The sequence below is a fragment of the Pan troglodytes genome, chromosome 4, assembly GCF_028858775.2.
Source record: "Pan troglodytes isolate AG18354 chromosome 4, NHGRI_mPanTro3-v2.0_pri, whole genome shotgun sequence".
NCBI lineage: Eukaryota > Metazoa > Chordata > Mammalia > Primates > Hominidae > Pan > Pan troglodytes.
In genome coordinates, this window is record NC_072402.2 from 169,410,314 (window position 1) to 169,432,376 (window position 22,063).

The following is a 22,063-nucleotide window of genomic DNA, read 5'->3' on the forward strand; positions in this document are numbered from 1 at the left end:
GATTCCTTACTGCATTTTCACTCCCAGGGCTATGATTTTGAAATTCCTTTGGAATTCTGCAGAGAATTCTGGGTTTTGTGAGTTTAATTAACATTTTGAGTGTTACTGGTGAAGTTTTATCAGAGAATCACTTTTCTTTTTTTTGCATGTAAGTCTACAGCCAGAGGCCAGTATTTGGATCCCCAGAGAATGCTTCCAATTTTATGGTAGGAATTGATGGGAAAAGATTATTTTTGACAGCAATTCACCTGACGGCAGAATTTCCTGGGTCACATCTCTTCAGTTAAGTAGAAGATTCCTGATTCTGAACAGTCAAACAATTTAATACCAACTGTCAACTAGCATTGAAGATTTTTATGTCCTCAGTTCAGCTTTGTGCTTGACCTTTCTTGTGCACCTCCCTTTTTTATTCTGGGACATTAATGGTTGTTTATAAAAGGAAACATATAATAAAATTGTAAAATCTTTTTATTCTTGTATATATGCTCAAAAATGTGTCAAGGCATGAGGAAGTCTTCTAGGGTATGGGACAAATTCTATGTCTTGACCTGGGTATTGGTTACCCAGGGTATACATTAAAAGACCACTGAGCCACTTAAGACCCATATGCTTTACTGTATGTAAGACACACCTAAATAAAAAGATTTTTTAAAATGTGTCTGGCTTTAATCTTACAGAGAGCCAAAACTTGATAAATGTAACTAGTACATCCTACAGTAAATCAGTTCAAATCTACAAACATTTATTAAGGGCCTACTACGTACAAGGCACTGTGCTGGACCATGAATAGGACAGATTGTAATGATGATACTAATTATAAATGATTCTTGATACACGATGAGCCCTCAAGAGATGTTGTGGAATAAAAGAATGACTTAATTAATCACTAGCACAGGTAGAGGGGCTAATTTTATTTTATTTTTTTTAAATTTATTTTTGAGACAGAGTCTTGCTCTGTTGCCCAGGCTGGAGGGCAGTGGTATGATCTTAGCTCACTGCAACCTCCACCTCCCGGGTTCAAGTGATTCTCTTGCCTCAGCCTCACTAGTAGCTGGGATTACAGGCATGCACTACCATGCCCAGATAACTTCTGTATTTTTAGTAAAAACGGTGTTTTACCATGTTGGCCAGGCTGGTCTCAAACTCCTGACCTCAAGTGATCCACCCACCCCAGCCTCCCAAAATACTGGGATTACAGGCGTGAGCCACACCCAGCCAAGAGGCTAATTTTAAATAGGAACAGAGATGTACTGTCTCCTGATGCTGAAAAAAGGAAGATAAAGCTATGTGCATCTTTTTTTTCATAGTTTCTGTCACGTTGCAGTTAGGCACTCACCTAACCACCCTCTTACTTAGGGAGCTTCCCTGGATTAAGAAACTCTCTCTAGTCTCTCCCTCTGGGTAACGTGAAACTGATGCCCAGAGCAGGCTGAGCACTCATGCCTGCCAGGCCTCAATGCTCTTCATACTGGGCCCTCTTCCCAACCACATTCCCCTTCCCTTTGTCGTTTCTGGCAGAGCACATATCCCTATAAAGAGGCTGAAAATGCCAGTCACCTGTTTTCCCAGCCTCCCTTGCAGCTGGAGCACAGATGTGTGACCAATCCTGGCCAATGAGACCAGAGGAGGAGCAGCTGGGGGCTTCTGGGAAGTTTCGTTTCCCTCTTTTTTGTTGAGTGCAATTGTGTCCACTTGTAACAAGTGGACTCTATGCCCCCAGGGAGTGAGAAGTTGTTGCATAATGGTTACATAGTTTCTGTTTGGGGTGATGGAAAGTTTTGAAAATAAATCATGGTGATGGTTGCACAACATCGTGAATGTAATCAATACCATTGAACTGTACACTTGAAAACCATTAAAATGGAAAATTTTATGTTATATATTTTTAACTACAACAAAAATATTTCAGAAATATGCCTATTCACACACAAATATGTATTATTCATCCCCACACACCACATCTCTCAGTTAATGTGGCCTATCAATCAAAGCTTAATATCTGCTGCTTTTCTTTCTTATTTGGGGCTATCCTCTACCCTCTCCATCGAACTTCTGTCCCCAGAGTACTGACCCTCATCTCCTCTTACCTTCCTAACTGGCTTTTCTTAATCCAAACATTACACACCAATAAGACGAAACTCCAGCAGTTTTAATAATGGCTCTTTTGTGCTCAAGTATCTCTAGTGAGTCTTAGTGAATTCGTACATCATGGAGCTTCCTGAAGTTTATATTCTTGCCTCTTCACCACAGGGCTGACCTATCTTTCTAGCCTCATCTTGATTGTCTCAACCTTCCATTAAAATGGACTTTTTATTTGTGTCCTTGCTTCTGTTTCTTTATTCAAGCTTCTACTCGATGAAAATCGTTATCTCTGTTAACCTCACCTATTGACATAGTGAATCCTCAAGCTCCCATCCCTAAACAAATATCCTCCAAGAAGTTTCCCCAAGGCTCTCCTCCTCTAGAACTAATTCTCTTTATCTGACTATATATCTTCCTTGGGAGTTCATCTTTTTGTTATTTTCCAAACTCTTTTTAATTCTAAGATTATCTGATAATTTCTGAAATCTCTGTCTCATAATTAATAAATATTTATTGCTGGACAATGAAATGTACCTGGATCCTTGGAGTGAATAGTAAAGGCAAGCCTGTGGCAACTGGAGTGCAGCTAATTAGAAAGGGCTAATTAACAAACTTTTAAGACATGGTTTGTTTACATGGAATACTTTGGGTCTCAGTAATCACTGTAAAACCAGTTATTTGCAGCTATTAGATACACATTATACAAACACTAACATTTAAAAATGTGTGGCTATACTAATGTAGTAATATACCACCAAAGCAAATTTCCACCAGAAAGTAGGACTTAGAGATACAGAGGAACATTTCATGATGATGAAAGGATCCATTCAACAAGAAGAAGACAAAAAAAAATTTGTGTGCACTTAATAATACAGTTTCAGAATATATATGTATAGCAAAAGTAGTCTGCAAAAAACACACACAAAAAAATTTAAAAGAACAGTAGCCGAGCGTGGTGGCTCATGCCTATAGTCCCAACTACTCAGGAGACTGAGGCAGGCGGATCACTCGAACCCAAGAGTTTGAGGCTACGATGATTTATAATCGCACCACTGCACTCCAGCCTGGGTGACAGAGAAAGACCTTGTTTCTTATTTTAAAAATAAATAAACAAATAAAAGCAGAAATAGACAAATCTACCCATAAGCCAAGATTTTAACACATCGCCGGGTAACTGATATAAGAAGTGGAATCAATTAGGATACAACAGACTTTTTAAAATGCTGTCAACAAAACTGACCTAATTAACATTTCTTGAACACTATACACAACAACTTCAGAATACACGTAAGTGCACACGGAATATAAAACAAGCATTTTAAAAGTCTCAACAAATATGAGAGGAATATAATCATAAGTGTATGTCCTCTGACCACAGAAAAATTAAACCAGCAATTTTTAAAAAGATGACTAAAGTGTTCCCACTCCTCCTTCTCCACCACCCAGCCATTCTCCTTCTTAGCACCAATCATAGCATTTATCACAGCTCGAATTTTATATTTTTAATCTTTTTCATTTTCTTCTTCTTTCCCACTGGACAATAAACTCCATGAAGGAAAGATCTCATCTAGTTTCCTACTGTATTCCCCAGTGTCAGGAACAATGTCTGACTGGAGGCAGGCTCTCAAGAAATATTTGTTGAATAAATGAACAGCACTGATGGAGAGGTTAATCTGAAAAAGAACCTGGATGTATTGTTTCCTGGTACTGAATAAAGAAGATAAGGGTATGTGTGCACATTGATCAGGACATTTTTGGTTAGTAGTAAGAGAAACCGAGTTTAAACTGACTTAGGCAGAAAAAGGGAATTTCCTGGCCCCTTTAACTAAAAAGTACAGAAGCAGCACCTTCAGGAATAGCTTGATCTAGGGATTCAGATGACGTCATTGGCTCCCTCTCTTTCTTTTTTTTTTCATCTCTTAGAGTTGTGATGGCTCCAGTCTCATGTAGGACCTATCCTCATGGTATAAGCATACTCATGATTAATGCACAAACTTTACCTTCCTAGCTTAGTCATCCCAGCAGAATGTAAACTTCTCACTCTGAATCATTCCTGAGGTGGTTTCTCATTGAACACTCTTTGGCCCTGTATCTATTCAAAACACAGTCATCCTGGCCAGGGAGATTGACTCTTTTTATTGAACACCCAAATTCAAAGGATATGATCACTCCCATTCAAAACAGACAAATTGAGTAGAGCAAGTGTTTTCCCAAAGGAAAACTGAGACACTATTACCGGAAGAAAGGGACATGTATACTGAGCAAGCAAAACCTATGGAGGCCCTCTCTAGTGCAGATGCAAAAAGTGTATGGATTAAAAAATAGGAAGTTGTGAAAGATTTCCCCTAATGGCCCCACGGGCTGCTGTGAAGGAGATGGTGAAGGTTTGAATGCATCTTTGAAGTGTATGGAAGATTAAATAAAAACAAGACAAAAAAGAAACCAAGACAAAAGACAAAGCTACTTTAGAAACTGCAGTGTTTTCATGATGGCACCAGTCTTCACAGCTGCATGAGTTCTAGCTTCAAGCCACTTGAGGACTTGAAAAGGTAGAGAGTGGCATCATCACAGGGCTGGGGGCTTGCCAGGTGGGTGATGTGTAGCTAACAAATGGAAAGGTCAAGGACCTAGAAGTCTCAGGGGGCACAGAGCACGCATGAAGTGTAGGGGGCCAGAGGATGAGACATGAGCATTTTCAGGTTATGACCAAGTGCAGGGAGTGAGGTTGAAATGGAGTGGAGGTAATGTTATGAGAGTTAAGAGAGTTACAAAGGCCCAGGAATTTTGAGGTGTTTGGATGAGTTGTTTAAATGGAAAAGGGATCTCTGAGAATGATGACGGGAGCTGGGGTGAAGAGGCAGATGAATGCTTTCCACACCTCAGTCTTGCCTTCATCTGCACAACATTCACCGTGGAGGATATCTGTAGACTGGCCAGCATCCATTCCCCTTCCCTCTGGAAAAATAACACCTCCTTTTTTTTTTTTCCAAGAGAGCCACCCTGCCCTCATGTTTAGTTAGGTGGATCATTTGAAGCAGATCACACCTGGACTTCATAGTAGGTATGTGACAAGGCCTTAAAAAAATCTTATTTTATTCTCCTGCCATAGTGATTGAATCAGGATGGACACATGAACCAAACTAGGCCAATTATTGAGACTATTGAGAAAGAGGATTTCTCTTTCTACCAGGATTGTTAATCTACTATAAGTCTGGAGTTTCTAGAGACCTTCTCTGCAACATCAGGAGAAATGCTGTTTGAGAAGCCTATACAGAGTAAAATGGAGCTGAAAGAAAGAAAAAAAAATGCCTAATAATATCACTGGTCATCTGGATTCAGCTGTTCCTGTAGTTCCAAATCTATCCTTAGGCTTTTGAGATACATAATCCAGAGACTTTTGCTATACTCCCTCTGAGAAAAGCTGAAAAAGCCAGACAAAAACCCTTTTTTCCTTTTTAACCTGTTTAAAGGTATTGGAAATCTGCTGAAACAACCAGAACTAGAGGAGATAAGAGTCAGAGAGTAGGAAGTGTAAAAAAGTGATTTGGCATTGTGAAGCTACTTTCTCCTTGGGGAAAAAGTTTGTTGATTTAGCATGCAAAAAAAAAGAGAGAGAGAGAGAATGAGAATCCAGACTTTTCCTGGGCACAGTTTACTCTGTTTGGGGACAGAGAAACCAACAGAGCTTTTGAATTCTGAAGCTAAACAGAAAGCCCTTTAAAAGCAGGATAGAGTTTTCAGCAATCTCACAGTGCTAGAGAGACAAGGATTGGAATTTTAGGCCTTACTAGGGGAAGGAAGTTCCAGTGAACACATCAGTCTCTCAACTGGCAGTCCTGGAGGACTAGAAACAAACAGTTAGATGGAACCTTACTAAAACTGCAACCTAACCTTGACTCACCTCAGTTTCATTAGATTAAGGTGATCAGCCCCCACTCTATCTGCCTAACATAGGAAAGAGTGAAAGAGTTTTTCTCTGGAAGAAGATAATATTATCTAGAGATTCTACAATGTTTTGATACAATGTCTAGTGTTTAATCAAAAATTACTAGATATGCCAAGAAACAAGACCATATGATTGAAGACAAAGTGAAGTAATAAACTAAAGAAACAAACATGTGAGCCAATAAATTCCCTTTTTTGGCTTAGGCCATTTCGAGGTGGATTTTCATCATGATAGAAAGATTCCTAACTAATATACTCACAGTCCTTCACTGTTCAGATCAGCCATCACAGCACCCATGGCAGAAATTGTACCATAATTTTCCTTTATATTTTGTCCAGATTTGAACTAGAATAGTTTAGACGACAGTGTCCTAATTTTTCAATATTAAATTTCCATAACAAAAGTTGCCATATATTTAGGTTCCCTGTTACCTTAGTCTATTCAAGTTGCCATATTCAAGTTGCCAAATTATCTTAGGCTGGATGACATAAACAACAGAAATGCATTGCTCATGATTCTGGAGGCTGGGAAATCCAAAATTAAGGCATTGACAGATTCGACGTCTGGTGAGGGCCTGCTCTCTGCTTCATAGATAGCACCTTCTTGCTGCATCCTCATGTGGCAGAAGGGCAAACAAGGTTCCTCAGGTCTTTTTCAGGAGGGCACTAATCCCATCCACAGGGCCTCCACCCCTATGACCTAGTCATCTCCCAAAGGCCCCACCTCTTAACACCAATACACTGGGGATTTGATTTCAACCTATGAATGTATGGGGGACACAAATATTTAGACCCTAGCACCTGTCCTTCAGCATCAATAGCAATAATGCTAGGAATTTATATGGAGCTTTATCATTAATGAAATGCTTCACATATATTACCAATAGTCAAAGTCATATGGAATTCTTAAGGTAGATATTAGTATCTCCATTAACAGATGAGTAGCCTGAGTATGTGGTTATGTCATGGCTATAGATAAAGAAGCTGAAGATTAGAGGACATGCCCAAGGAAGTTAAATTACTTGCACAAGGTCACACAGAAGTGGCAGAGTGGAGTATTGAACCCAGGCTTCCTTGGTGCCTTCCAGGACTCCACAGGGCAATAAGTCCAGTAGCCCTTGATCCTGGTCCTAGCTCCCGCATTTTATGGCTTTATAACCTTGAGATGGTCACTTCACCTCTCTATGCATGAGCATATTCATCTGCCCTCCAAGGCTGTGCCTATTGCCCTTGACCTTCCCGGCATTCTTCAAAATGTATCCAGTTTGTTTCCAACTTTTACACCAAGAAGATCTTAATATAAGATCTCTGGATTTCTATGTCAATGGATCCATTAGTACCATGGAATTACAGGTAAATTTCATGTGAACATAGGGATGTGCATTTTGTGAGGGCACATCAGAGTCACAAAGGGTTCCATGACCCCAAAAGTTTAGGAATTCTGCCTTAGAGCCATTGCTAGATGAGCAGGGACATACGACATGCCTTAACATGTTTCTCCTTCTCTGGTAGGATTTGCATTTGAACATGAACTTTCAATGCATAACCCAAGATAATGACAAATGTCAGACATTTCCGTTATCAGGGCGGAGCTAATTCAGAGGATAGCTTGAAATGGGAAGTTTTCATTTCCTTCAATAAAAATAATACTCATAATAATAATGCCTATAGCACTTACAACTGATATATCTCGTTTGTTTTTAATCACTACTAATCCTGACATTAAGAAAGGAACAGAAGTAATGCCTCCCCCAGTGCATGATTCCAAGAGGTTAAAAAAAATTGTTTAGGTTCAGCAGTCAGCGCCTGGTCCCTTCTTTTTCTTTCCTCAAAGGCAAAGCCAGGATTTGAAATTGGGAGTTTCTAATTGCTGGCCACGTGGGTCCTTTATTCATCCCTGGAGTGGAATCAGTGCAGTGACAAAGGGGCAGAGTCCTAAGCACATATCTTCCCTCTGCCCACACTCAATAGGCAGCCCCATGTGGCACCCCTCCCAAGATCCCATTCTCAGGCACAGAAGGATGGCAAAAGTAGCTGAGATCCACAGTACGGCGTTAACAAATCGCATTTTCTTAAGGGCATCCCATCCCCTCAGTCACATGCGTGTTTGTGGGCATGCTGGAGATTACTAATCAAGTGCAGCTGGCCTCAAGCTGACAGCCAGGACACACGTGTGCACACACACATGCACACACACACGCGAGCATTCACACACACATACACATGTTTAGAGGATGCCTGCTGCCAATTTCTTGCCTGGCAAACCAGAAACATTTTAGTGGTTTATAAATATGAGCCCAATCCATCTTGGGACACTTCTCAGGTTCAAAGCCATCTGTGTCAGGTGCCCCCAGGGCTATGAATCCCTTTCCGTCCACACCCACACTCCACCCCAACCAGGCTTCCACGTCCCATGATACACAGCAAACTCCTCAGCATCAAACATCTGAATTGGACAATTTCACAGCCTGCATCAGTCATGTCTTGATTAGTTCTTTTTTCTCTCCTGTTATTGAAATGTTATTTTTTCCACTCACATACCACCACCTCTCGCCCCTCCCAAATCAGCCTGTTGGAAAAGATGTTTATTTTGCTTTTCTTTGGCATAATTTAATATCAGACAAGTGCATCCCTGATGCAGACAGTATATTCTTGGGGCATACATTTGAGATTCTGGTTGATTAGAATTACAAATTTGTCATGCAGTCCTAGCCAATTTGGAATTTGGCACCCCGGCATCATGTTTATGTCCTTTTGGCCTTGCCAGCGGTTGCTAGGACTGTCGGGGGGCTTTTTTCAGCAATAAGTTAGGATTTCATAAATAGTTGGCAGTGCCTTCAAAGAAGCCTGCTCTTTAACATGAGATAATGTATGTTTTCTTTCTACTTACTTGGAGTAGGTTGGATTGGGAGACACCCAAGTTCACTTTTAAATCATTTCTCCGCGTGCCAGACACGGCTTTTGAAGTCGTCTGCACCAACCCACAGGGAAGCCAGCGCCCTGGCCTCAACGAGCGGCCCCACTGTGTGCCCTGTCGCCCATAACAGGAAGTGTGTCAGAGCCGGGTGGGCACGGGGTGGGTGGGGCAGGCCCACGGGGCTCAGTTCCACCGAGCGGAAAATCATCTGACGTGTCCTCGGTGTATGTGTCTGGAGCAGAAGCAGGTCAGATGTCGCCCTGGCCTCCAAGTCTCAACACGCCTCTCTGGTCTGCCCCGTTGGCCTTCAGAGGCGGCACATGGCATAACAGGAGGCTTTTTCAAAGTGCAGGCCACAGGAAATCACATTTGAAGTGCCTGGCATGGAGGGTATTTTTATACCGTTCACTTTTTCCCTTTCCTTTTCATCTGTTTTCTGCATTCTTTCAGTTTGCTTTTTCTTCTTGATTTATTGTTGTATTATTCTATTTTTAAACCAAGACATACTTTCCCATCAGACACTTTAATATAACTCATATGAAAATTAGGGATGGGTGGACCTCAGACGGTGCAGAGGCTGGATTCAGTAGGAATCAGCTTCCTAAAGTGCAGATGCTTATCTGAATCTGCACCAGCTGCTAGGGTCCAGGGGAGCAGAGCAAGGAGAAAGGAAACCCTTCCATTCCTCCCTCACTAAGTAATCTGGGGCTCAATCGTGTGAGCCCCTGGCCCCGCCTTTTGCACATGTAACGAATGTCACTTGCACAGGTAACGAATGTCACGAGTTGTCTGGACCCCTCTCGTGGCTAGGAAGTCACTGCTGACCTCCCCTTCGGTGTGGGAACACAGGTATTCCAGTAAGGATCGTGAAATACCCAAGACACGAATACCCAAGAAAACCAGTCCAGCCCAACCCAGCTTGAGTACTGATGGCCCTTGAGCCAGATTTCCAAGCAGGATAGGGGGAGAGGTTGGGGCCGTGCGCAACCCTCTTTGTGGCTCTTCCATGTACCAAGGAGGCCAACTCAACCCTGAAGTCAGGGAGGCCTGAGCAGAAATCCCTGGTAGCCATGTGGCCGGGGCCAGCCTCTTTAACGCCCTCTGCCACAGGTATCTGTAAAATTGGAATGAAATACTTCTAATCTAGAGTTGTAAAAACTAGAGAAAGTGTTTGTTGAACAAATGGTAGGTGCTCCGTAAAGTAGTAGCTGGTCGTATGATTCCAAGATCCATTCCCACCTTCTCCATTCAGCCTGAGTTCATCTCCTCTTCCCACATCTTCCAGCTGAGGACAGCAGTCTCCCTTTCATTTTTTCATGTCTCTCTCCCTACTCTGCCCAAATTGGAGAAATTGAGAATGGTAAGGACCATACACTGTGTAGCCTGGCAGTTAAAAACCAGATTTCAGAGGCCCAGCGTCTGCCTCCACTGCGTCTTAGTGCACCGGCTCCTCTTTCCAGCCTGGGCTGTCCTCATAGAGCACAGCAAGTGTGGGCCCTGCAGTGACATCCCCGCTTCTGCCCTCTTATTTCAGCCACAGCCACAGCAGACACTTCCGTACAAGCTCGCCTCGGGCTTGCAGCCTCCCACCTACCAGGTGCACTGCAGGACATTCTGCTTCCCGCCCCAAGAAATTTTCTGGCATGAAAGGGGCCTCTTCGAACCTTCTGTAAATGCAGCACAGAAGTGTAGGGCTAACACTCCTGGGGGCTGCCTTCAATCAATGGGGGCAAAAGCTGGCAGATAACCCTCCAGCCTCCCATCCTTCATGTAGGCAAGTCTGGGAGACATCTCGTGCACTTTTCTGAGACCCTAGGGGAATCAAGGCCCTGCTGCCTCCAGCCACAATCTCAGCAGCACACCTTGCATTGGCTTTTCCTCTTTCCCGCTTCCACTCTCCCTGCTCTCTCCCCCCTCCTTTCTGGGAGCACCTCCCAGATCTACTTGCACCTAAACCCTTGACTCAGGCTCTGCCTTCAGAAGGCAATCTCTGCTCTTATAATGCTTATAAGCCAATCTCTGCTCTTATAATGCTTATAAGGCAATCTCTGCTCTTATAATGCTTATAATTTGGTGAGTGTAGAGAGACAGTAAGTAACTTAATAAACAACAAAGTCATCACATAATATTAAATGGTACACAGAGAATTAATATCGGATGAGGTGAAAGAGGATGAGTAAAGGGCTACTTTATGCTGAGTGGTCGGAAAAGGTCTCTCTGAAGCCACAGGAAGGCACCATGCTTCTGACATTCAGGGACAGCTCATGTGGCAGCTGGAACAGCTGAGACGAGAGCCCTAGGATGAGAATGATCTTGGAACGGGATGAGAATGATCTTGGAACAGCCAAAAAACTTGAAGAAGGTCGGGGTGGTTGGCGCATGGGGATGGGGAAGAGAGTGGTCTAGGATAGGGTCAGAAAGGTAGACAGGGGCCAGGTCAAGTAGGTTTTAAATCTGACTTCTAGTATGATTAAAGTAGATTAAAGATTTTAAATCTGACTTCTAGTATGATAGGGAGTCATTGTGAACTATTAAGCAAGATAATGTGACACGATCTGCTTTACATTAATTAACCTCTTTGAACCCCAGTTTGCTCAACTGTAATTATCTAGAGCCCTGGTGGTAATGAGGATGGAATGGAATAAAGTGTGTAACGTGCTCAGCACACAGCCTGGAACATTTTTGTTCCATATATATGTTTGTTATAATTACTATTATTCCTATTTTAAGTCCACTGCTTATTCTACAGTGCCCAGAACAAAGCAGGCATTTAAATATTTATTGGGTGGCTTAAAACAGGAATAATGAAGGTCAAAGAATTCGTTACACTATAGACGATTTTAGGGTTCCACAGATTCAAATCATAGCTCTGCCACTTAGGAATACATTATTTCCCTCTTTTGGAAGACTTGTTTACATCCTCTGCAAAAGAGAGAAAATAATAGCTATTTCATTGGACTGTTGTATGATGATGCATTTATCACATAAGGTAGATATGGTTTCTAAAAGGTTGAGGGCAGTGATGATGGAAATATAGCTTTGGATGTACCCAAACCCCGTATGAAAACAGAGCAACCAGGTAGAAAACCCCAAACCCACGTACAGTCTTTAAAACAAACTAGGTAAAAATGAATGCCCACAAACCCCAAAGCACCAATAGCCATAAGAGCTACATGTTATTGGCTTCCATTAGAGAGAAAGTAATGGAAGCAACAAGGCATCTAATGGCCCCAAGAACAAGAGGACCCTAAAATAGCCAAGAGGCATTCATGAGAAAGTGTGACAGACCAACTTGGCCACAGCAGCTGAACCTAGGAGGGCCTTTGCTGACTTCCAAAAGGGATGAGTAGAACCAGTAAGCAAGGGAGAGATTGGTGCAGTCTCATTCCTACACACTCTCAGAATGGACCCACCAGAACTCCTTTCTGGGACAGGATCCAACACTGAGGAGAAACTTCTGGGAAAAGAATCAAAATTAAATAGGACAGGGGAAACAGATAAAGGATTGAAAAAGTACAGGTAAAGTGAAAGAGGAGAACATAGACAAGAAGTTTCAAAAAGCAAAATCCTATAATTTTTTACTTTACATGAAAATAACAGAAGAGGAACCTAAGAAGTTATAAAAGAAGAACTAACTTTCTAGGAGTTCAGGAAAATTAAATTAACATAAAAAGGATAAACATTAAAGACATTAAGGACAAATGCTGTACAGTGTTAGTGCAAGAAAAAAGAGATTCAAGAACTGAAAAATAATTCTACAGTTAATAAGAACACACCAGAAAAATCCTTTAAAAAGAAATAAAAATTCTAATATGCTATTTTGAGTAAATAAATGACCTTAAGACAATGATAGAAGCACATATATCAAAAATTTAAAATCTCAGAAGTGAGATGGCAGAACTCAAGACAGAATTAGAAATAAAGGAAAAGAATGATTTTATAAATGAAGACTAAACTTGGAAGAAGCACAGTGCAGACAACACAGCAAATAATGCCTTAAGATAAATACAATATGAAAAAGAGAAATAATTTTAAAATAAAGATGTTAAAAAAGAGACTAAAAATAATTTGAGGGGAAGTTGCAAACACTGAACATAGACCAAGAAGATCCAACATATGGATAAAAGAATTCCCAGAGGAAGAAAACTAAAGTAACAGAACAAATACTAGAATCCATGATTCAAAAATTTCCTAAACTAAAAAGAATTGAAACTATGTATTGAATGATGACACCATGTACCTGAGACTTTATTGACCCAACGTGACAAAAACTAGATATATTCTAGTAAAATCACTGAACATTAAAGAAAAAAGAAAGCCCTTCAGGCATATGGGGAAATAAAAAAACATGTGACTTATAAGATAAAGAAAATGTGATAGTCATCAGACTTTTTGACACCAACATTTTATACCAGAAGACACAGGAAAGAAAAGGTGAGCCAAGGATTTTATATCTAGCAAAACTAACCTTCAAATATAAAGGGTACAAACTGTTATCAACTCAAGAAATATTATTCCCATGAGCCTTTTGTGGAATCTACTAGAGAATGATCTTCAGACAACAAAAATGACAGAAGGGACAACTATGCATAGAACTAAGGCTAAATGAGAGTTAAAAGGGAAAGATGATAGTAGAGAATGGTTCTTTGATCTGACTATGTGGATATAGTACAACAGTTTTTTTTCTTTTCCTTTTTTAATGAAGAAGAGTGAAGCTACTATATGAAAGAAAATGAGCTGTTTCAGCAATTTTAATCCATGGTGGTAACTTTAATATTGTTATTTTGCGATGGTTGTATGTATGAAATGGAACAAAGCAAATGAGTAATTATGGTTTATTCAGATTTTACCAACTGCTGTGTCCTTAAGAACCAGGGTTCTCAGTGTGGAAGCAAATACAAATATAACATAGAGAAGCCTAAGTAATATCTCTGAAGTGCTGAATTTGAATTGGACATATCAGTATAAACTCACAAGGTATTTGTGTCTGCATGCACACACGTACACACGTATTGTTTCAGGGAAGAGGTCTAGGAACAATGAGCAGCCCTGTCACAATGAACAATAAGAACACTCAGATTGTGGTCTCTAAACACCACATCCTATCAGTAGAAACAGGGCTCCTGGGAGAAATGGCTGATTCCAAGCCTGGACCTGGAAATATACAAGATGAGCATGGAATATCTTGCATACCAGACAGCTTCAAAGCTATCAAAGGCTACTAAGTTATATCAAAAGGAACCAGAAGCCAATGTGAAGTGGCTTCCACTTGCCAAATATAGAATAATTGGAGCTTCAGTAAGGTTGAAAGTTGCAATGAATTGGAAACCTATCAACTATGTTTAAATCTGTGAGTTTTTAATTATATATATATATATTTTTTTTTTTTTGGAGGCGGAGTCTCGCTCTGTCCCCCAGGCTGGAGTGCAGTGGCGCGATCTCGGCTCACTGCAAGCTCCACCTCCTGGGTTCACGCCATTCTCCTCTCTCAGCCTCCCGAGTAGCTGGGACTACAGGCACCCACCACCACGCCCGGCTAATTTTTTTGTATTTTTAGTAGAGACGGGGTTTCACTGCGTTAGCCTGGCTGGACTTGATCTCCTGACCTTGTGATCCACCCGCCTCGGCCTCCCAAAGTGCTGGGATTACAGGCGTGAGCCACTGCACCCAGCCTTTAATTCTATTTTTAAAACTAATTTGTTGCTTTTAGTGGATCATAGGAAGGAAACAAACATTTATCCTGCCTTTCCCTTTATATACTTTCAAACAGGAAATCAAACAGCAAGTCAGGGAAAGTAACTTCTTAAAAAAATATTCTAGCCGCTACACAAAGACAAAATGGTAGCATTAGGTTATCTCCATTTTCACAACCCCCAATCAATTAACAGATCTAGTCCTGGGCAGCAATGGCTGCCAACATCACAAAAAAAGCAAAAATTAGATTCTAAGCCTCCTGATGATAAGTACACACTACCACCTCTAGTCCTGCTGACACACTGAATCTGATCAAGCCTCTGCCAGCTGTCAATTAGCAGGGAATATAAGGGACACGTGAACATGTCCAACTGCTCCAAGAGAATGCAAAAAAGAGCAAAATCCCAAGTGTGGAAAAACAAACAGGTCAATCAATCCAGGTTCTTGAACACATAAAATCATAGGAAAAATAAAAAGATACAGGGGGAACCTATAAATTAAAGATATTTCAAAGAGATATGTTTTTAACAAATGAATAAAACTAAAGTATAGCATCTAGGATTGCACATTTGGGTGATAAAACCATGAAGAAAAGTGTGGAAGAGATTACTCCAAAAGTCAGGATACTGGTTCCCTTTGGGAGGAGGGAGAGGTTTGATTTCAGGACAGGGCACATGGAGGGGCTTCTGGGTGGCTGGCAAAGTTCTATGTCTTGAACTGGGTGATGGTTACAAGGGTGTCCACTTAATAATGATTCAGAGGGTATGCATTTGTTTTGTGTGATTTTTTTCTTGATCTTTATTCTAGTTTACAATTAAAACATTTTAAAAAGGAAAAGAAAGTGTCTGCTGCACAGTAGGCACTCGAAAGTTAACTTCTGTCTCTTTTTTTTTTTTTTTTTTTTTTTTTGGAGACAGAGTCTCGCTCTGTTACCCAGGATGGAGTGCAGTGCCACAATCTCGGCACACTGCAACCTCCACCATCCAGGTTCAAGGGATTCTCCTGCCTCAGCCTCCTGAGTAGCTGGGATTACAGGCATGTGCCACCATGCCCAGATAATTTTTGTATTTTTTAGTAAAGATGGGGTTTCACCATGTTGGCCAGTCTGGTCTTGAACTCCTGACCTCAAGTGATCTGCCCGCCTCGGCCTCCCAAAGTGCTGGGATTACAGGCGTGAGCCACTGCGTCTGGCTCAAAAGTTAACTTCTCTTGGTTCAATGGATGACTGATACTCTGATCCAATGACTGGAATGAATAAGTCAGTTTCTCAGGAGCAGAGACCTCCTCTGTCTTTGTGCATTGCTGCATCTCCAGCACCAGCAGTGCCCAGCAAATCATCCGCACTTGAACACCCATGCTTTCTGCCCTCCACAACTTAACCACGATGATGATGCAAAACGTCTTCCTTCCTTCTCTCCAAATCCATCCACCTCACCTTCCCAAGGGTGCTGCCTAATTAACCAGTGCACCCGGAGCTCTCTCCTCTGTGCTTGCTTTCATATAGCTCCAAAGCCATCCCCACAGCCTTCCTGCATAAAACCCCAGCTGCCTAACTGGACGTCCAGGCTCCAGCATGATCAGACCCCTCCTGCCCTCTGTGACTTTGTCTTCCACCACTGCCCTCCTGCAGCCAGTCTAAACTATTTGCAGTTCCTCAAATGCCCCGTGAGGCCTCCCTGACATCACATAAGCTATTCCCCAGGCTGGCCTGTAACACCCACCCCATGCCTTTCTTACTAGCGCATTTCATTAAGATTTAACTCCTTCAGAGGCCCTCTTTGGGGGCCCCCTCCATAGACCTCAGGCTGGGGCCCTCCTCCATGTTCCCTGGTATCTGCCATAACACTTAGACTATAGTGTGACAGTCTGCCTACAGTCTGCAGACTGTGAGCTCCTTGAAGTCAAATTGGGTCATCTATGTCTGTGCCCACAGTGCCCAGCAGTGCGCCCTCAAATCTCCATTCCCTAAGGCCCTATAAGTGCCCTTTGCTAATATCCCCTTTTAAGATACTATGAGACTCTCTCACAGTGGTGCTCTTCCTTGCCCAACAAGTTTGATAAATCTGGCTTAGGCCAGGTGCAGTGGCTCACACCTGTAATCCTAGCACTTTGGGATGCCGAGGCAGGTGGATCGCCTGAGGTCAGGAGTTCGAGATCAGCCTGGCCAACATGGTGAAACCCCACCTCTACTAAAAATACAAAAAAAAAAAAAAAATTAGCCAGGCGTGGTGGTGGCAGGTGCCTGTAATCCCAGCTACTCGGAAGGCTGACGCAGGAGAATTACTTGAACCCAGGGAGCAGAGGTTGCAGTGAGCCGAGATTGCGCCACTTCACTCCTGCCTGGGCAAAAGAGCGAGACTCCGTCTCAGAAAAAAATAAACAATAAACAACAAACCTGGCTTGGTATGGTCAACAAATTCTCCGAGTGGTCTTTGTATGGAACTTCGGGAGAACCTAAGGCAGTGCCTGGCGCGCAGTGGGTACTCATAAAAATATTTGAGAGAAGGAAGTGAAGGAGAACGCAGGGGGTGAGATTGAGTATGTGGACCAATAATGAATGCATGGGTTAAAAAACTGACATTTTGTTATTATTAGTGATTTTTTAAGGGTACAGGGAAGGGTAGTTTGAATTGACAAATACGTATTTACCTTACTTTAGCTTAGAGGCAGCCAGCCTATTTCCCAGCTTAATCTATTATTTTAGAGGCAGAAAATTAACTTGCTTATCCTGAAAAGAAGTGCAAATGTATCCCAAAAGTGCCATTCTTTCATTCACCCACTCAAACAGATACACACACACACACACACACACACACACACACACACACCCTTTTCACCCCTTGGTAGTGTACAGTCTCTGACTTGTAAAAAATAGTCATTCCTTTCTGCTTGAAAGACTGTATTAGCTACTCAGGGAATACTAGCCCTTTCCTTGGACTCAAAAAAGTATTTTATCCATTAAAATCTAACCAGGGTGTAGTAACCATAAAAATCCAGCCACTCTGGTAGGAAGACGGATATCCTCAAAGATTTATGTCTGGCCGTCTCAAAGAAAATGTGTAAGATGGAGTTTTCTCAGAGACTTCCTGGCTGCACTCCACCCCACACATAATTTCTGTTTGTATAAACCTCAGATCAAAATTCAGGAAGGGTTAAGGGAAACCTTTCTGAACCACAGGTTATGTCTGCTCACCATCCTCAGTTGACTGTTTGGAATGAATTAACCAGTCCCTAACCAGCCTATGACTGCTTCTTGGATGGAATTAACCAACCTCTTCAGTCCAAATGGTTGAACCATTTAGGGTCTCAGATTCCATCCAGATGTGGGGTGAGGGTTTAGGTCACAAACTATATTCAGAGTCATTTGCATATTTTTATTATTGTGGTGAGAGATAATGAAAACACACCACTTTATTAGTTTCAGGATATGGTGAAGACCATTGGAAACACCAGCATTCGGGAAGGGGTGGAGAAGGAGGTGTGACTATTTTGAATGAACCTGAAAGAAAATACTTCCCGAACCTTCTTTCAGAAGGCGATTTCAGTTCCAATTTTTCATAAGGTTGGAAAAAGTTAAGCAAACTAGAACTATAGACACTTGTTTATAGAAGGTTTTTCTCTTTAATTACTGTTTTTGTTTCATGAAAGAAAAGTCTCATAAAATAAAAGCTCGTTTTGGGTTCAGCGAGGCAGCGAGACTCCTGAGAACACCACAAAAGGGCTGACTTGACCTTGGCCAGCCAAGGAGTCCTGACGACTTGAACGTCTATGTATTTCCACAGCAAGGTATGTGCCTTTCCCACCCTCCACCCTAAAGGTCTCTCCATACATTTGAGACAGTTTTAAAAATCTGAACTGTGGGACCGTCTGGTCGCTGGCAAGCATTCCAGACAAGTGGTTTTCTCAGAAGCCAAGTTCTGGTTTGACTCTTTGATTGGAAAAGTATCTATTTCACTAAGGGTGATAGGCCCCTGGATGCATTCTCACCAAGAAACCCATAAACCAATACTTGAAATGCCAGCAGCGAGTTGTAGGGAATTCTTTTGGTTTGCCTTCAAGGACACAAAACATCGCAAAGGTCTTCTCTTTGGCAGAGAGGGGCCTGGCATGGAGAGCTGGCCCAGGGAGTATGTGGAAAGAGTCAGATGTGGGAGTCAACAGACCTGGGTTCGAATCCTGACTCTCCTGCCAGCAAGCTGGTTCTGACCTTAGGCGGGTCTCTTCGGTTCTCTTGAGTCCGACTTTCCTCATCTGTAGAATGCGGACATTGACCTCAGTCTCAGGGAGGTGGTGGGGGCTCAATGAGATGATACTCCCATGATTCCTTCCACCATGACTGGTACACAGCAAGGGCTGGATAAACACCAGTCTTACGTCCACCATGGTAGAGCACTGGAGATGCAAGACCTCTTTGAGGTCACTGAATCCCTTCCTCTGAGGTCACTGAATCCCTTCCTTTAAGGTCACTGAATCCCTTCTGAGCCCCCTGTCTAGGGCTGCTTGCTTTTGGTTAATCCAATTAACAGATAATTACAGGGCATGCGCCCTGGGGCCCACACAGCCCCAGACAGGAGGGATTCTGAAGATGTGGAAGGCTTTTCCCTCACATGGGAGCTGGTGCCCTCACGGGGCAGACTGAAAAATGCATAGAAAATGTTTGCCAATGATTCAAGGCATTGTGATGAGATAACCAAATAGAGGGTAAGACTCAAGCCAGATGCCTTCAAGACCAGGCAGGCATAGTGTCCAGTAGCCAGCAAGAGCACCCAGGCCCCATCTAAAGGAAGCTAGGCTGCGCAGCCTCAGGCAAGTGTTGGCATGCAGGAACATAGGTCATTGTGGCCAGATTGCTCATTCTTCAAGAAAAGCCAGAAATCTAGATTGTATGGGAAAGCTCCTAATTTTTAAGACAACTTATTTTAAAAAATTAAACATCTGTCTGCAGTCCAGATGGATAAAGACACATCCCTGTGGTTGGAGGACTACACCAAGGAGGTGGGGCTCATGCCAGGCCTTGAATGGTGAGTAGAATTTACATACGCCATTTGTGCATTTATTGTGTGTGCACTTCGCAGGAGGCAGTGTTTGGTTTGGTGGCTATGGGCTTTATGTCTGATTTCTTGTCTGACAAAGAGAAAAAAAATGGCATCTATTCAGAAGGCATTTGTAAGGATTGGGTGAGATCAAACTTGTTAGATCCAACACAATCAAGATTTTGGTGACATTGGCTGTTACTGTCCTAACACCTGGTTGTTGCGATTGCTGTTGGCATGGAGAGCAGGGATCGATGGCATGCAGCTCTGTCACTCTCCACCCCGGCCCATCCCATTCAGAGATCCCATGCTTGCTCCACCTTGACATAATGGCCTGTGAAATAGACAGTAATGTTGGTCCTGTTCTACAGATGAGGAAACTGAGCCAGCAGAGAGACAGGAAGGAGCCCACGCAGGGTTACACAAGCAGTTAGCAGAAACAATATGGGAACCCAGGTCTGCTCGGCTGCACAGCTCACCGTCCGACCTCTCCCCCAATCCCCATGGGCCTTGCACCTCGGATGGCCGAGGGGATCCTGGATTTCAGCAGTCCCACGCCCCTTGTGGGTTTGAAGTTCCTTGCGGGTTTATCTCGCGTAGGCCCATGGCACACTGTCCCTACCCTGCCCTGCCCCACCCCACCCCACCCTCCAATTCCTTCACAGCCTCCTTTGAACTTGGTCTCAAGGCTCGCCCACAAATCCCAGGAAGTGTCTTGGATGCAGAAGAGTTTCATGGTGTTCCTTATAAAAGCACAACCTGACATGCAGCTATTGTGTCAGGAATCCCTCTATTCCCAACTGCCAGAAACTCAAAACAGCTTAAGACAAAAAGCAACTGGCTCAAGGTCTGTGGGAGCCTTGTCTTGGGCCGTGTCTACAGGCTCACTCTGTTTTTATTAACGTGGCCTGAAATTGTGACCCACAGGTCTCCCAAGTGCAGACCCAGGGGGCCCCTCAGGAGACCCCAGCTGTCTTCAGACCCCTGGGGAAAGGGATGCCGGGCCTCTGGTGGTCAGAGAATCAAGTCAGAACTGAGGCAGGATTCTCAGCCCAGAAACATCCCAGACATGGATGTTTTGATCCTGTCTTGAAGCCATTTCAACCTTAGAGCGCTAGTTACCAACTCCAGATGCTCGCCCTCCACCACGTTCATTTGAGAAATAGACACTGAGCCCTCACTAGATCTGCTGGGAGCACCATGTGCCCGCCGCCCCTCTAACAGGGTCTTCCCATCCCGTGGGCCCTTGGCCACCTTCTTTCCTCAAATTCAAATGTACACAATTGGAGAGAGAAAGAAACATCTGGAATAGACCAGGAGGGCGCTGCCTCACACTCCAGCACCAAGAACTGAGCATTCCCCCCAACCCCCACCTCCCCCTCCTTCGGGCCCTGCTGTCACGTGTCTCCTGGAGCGGACCTTGCCCCTCTGAGGGTAACTCTACCGTGTGAAAGGATCTTGTTAGTCCTGCAACCACTCTAGCTTGTGCTCAGATGAAAACACAGTGGTCCTCCCCATCGCCACGGGAAGAGGAGGCAGTGGTGGACTTTGCCTGAGTCTGTCTCCTCCAGTTTGACTTACCGTAAGTGCCTCCCCTGAAGACCCTGATCTCCAGGGGAGGCAGTAGATGTTAAGAACTCAGGCTCTGGAGTTGTGGGTAAGGCCCCCAGTGTCCCTTAGCCTCAGTTTTCTATCTGTAAAGCAGACATGGTTTTAGTTTCTATCTCATGGAGTTGCTGCGAGGATTCCATAAGGGAATGAATGCAAAGTGCTTAATTCAATGCTTAACAGTAAATGAATGTGCAAGAAAAGGAAGCCCACGTTATCATCGCCATGCGTCAGAATTTTACACAGTATCTTTTTTTCCCTTACGACAACCCTATAAGGCACGTATTTCATTTTGTTTTGTTTTGTTTTTTGAGACGAAGTTTCACTCTTGTTGCCCAGGCTGGAGTGCAATGTGTGATCTCAACTCACCGAAACCTCCACCTCCCGGGTTCAAGCGATTCTCCTGCCTCAGCCTCCCAAGTAGCTGGGATTATAGGCATGAGCCACCACGCCCGGCTAATTTTGTATTTTTAGTAGATACGGGGTTTCGCCATGTTGGCCAGGCTGGTCTTGAACTCCTGACCTCAGGTGATCCACCCGCCTTGGCCTCCCAAAGTGCTGGGATTACAGGTGTGAGCCACCGCGACTGGCCTAAGGCAGGTATTTTTATCCCTACCTTACAGATGGAAGAACAGAGACCTCTCAAGGTACAGCGTGCAGCCCACGGTCTCACAGTGAGCGGGGGGGTAGGGGGTGAGATTTGTCCTCAGGATGCCAGGCTCTGCAGCCCAAGCCCCAGACCACAACACAACGCGCCTGAGGCACATGTAGCCACCCCTTCACT

The 22,063-nt window shown here is 43.3% G+C and overlaps 1 pseudogene; it reads left to right on the plus strand.

The window, feature by feature from the left end:
• The first annotated feature begins 10,301 nt into the window (after nt 1–10,301).
• LOC129144179 (uncharacterized) lies at nt 10,302–20,346 on the plus strand (annotated as a pseudogene).
• Nucleotides 20,347–22,063: the final 1,717 nt, after the last annotated feature.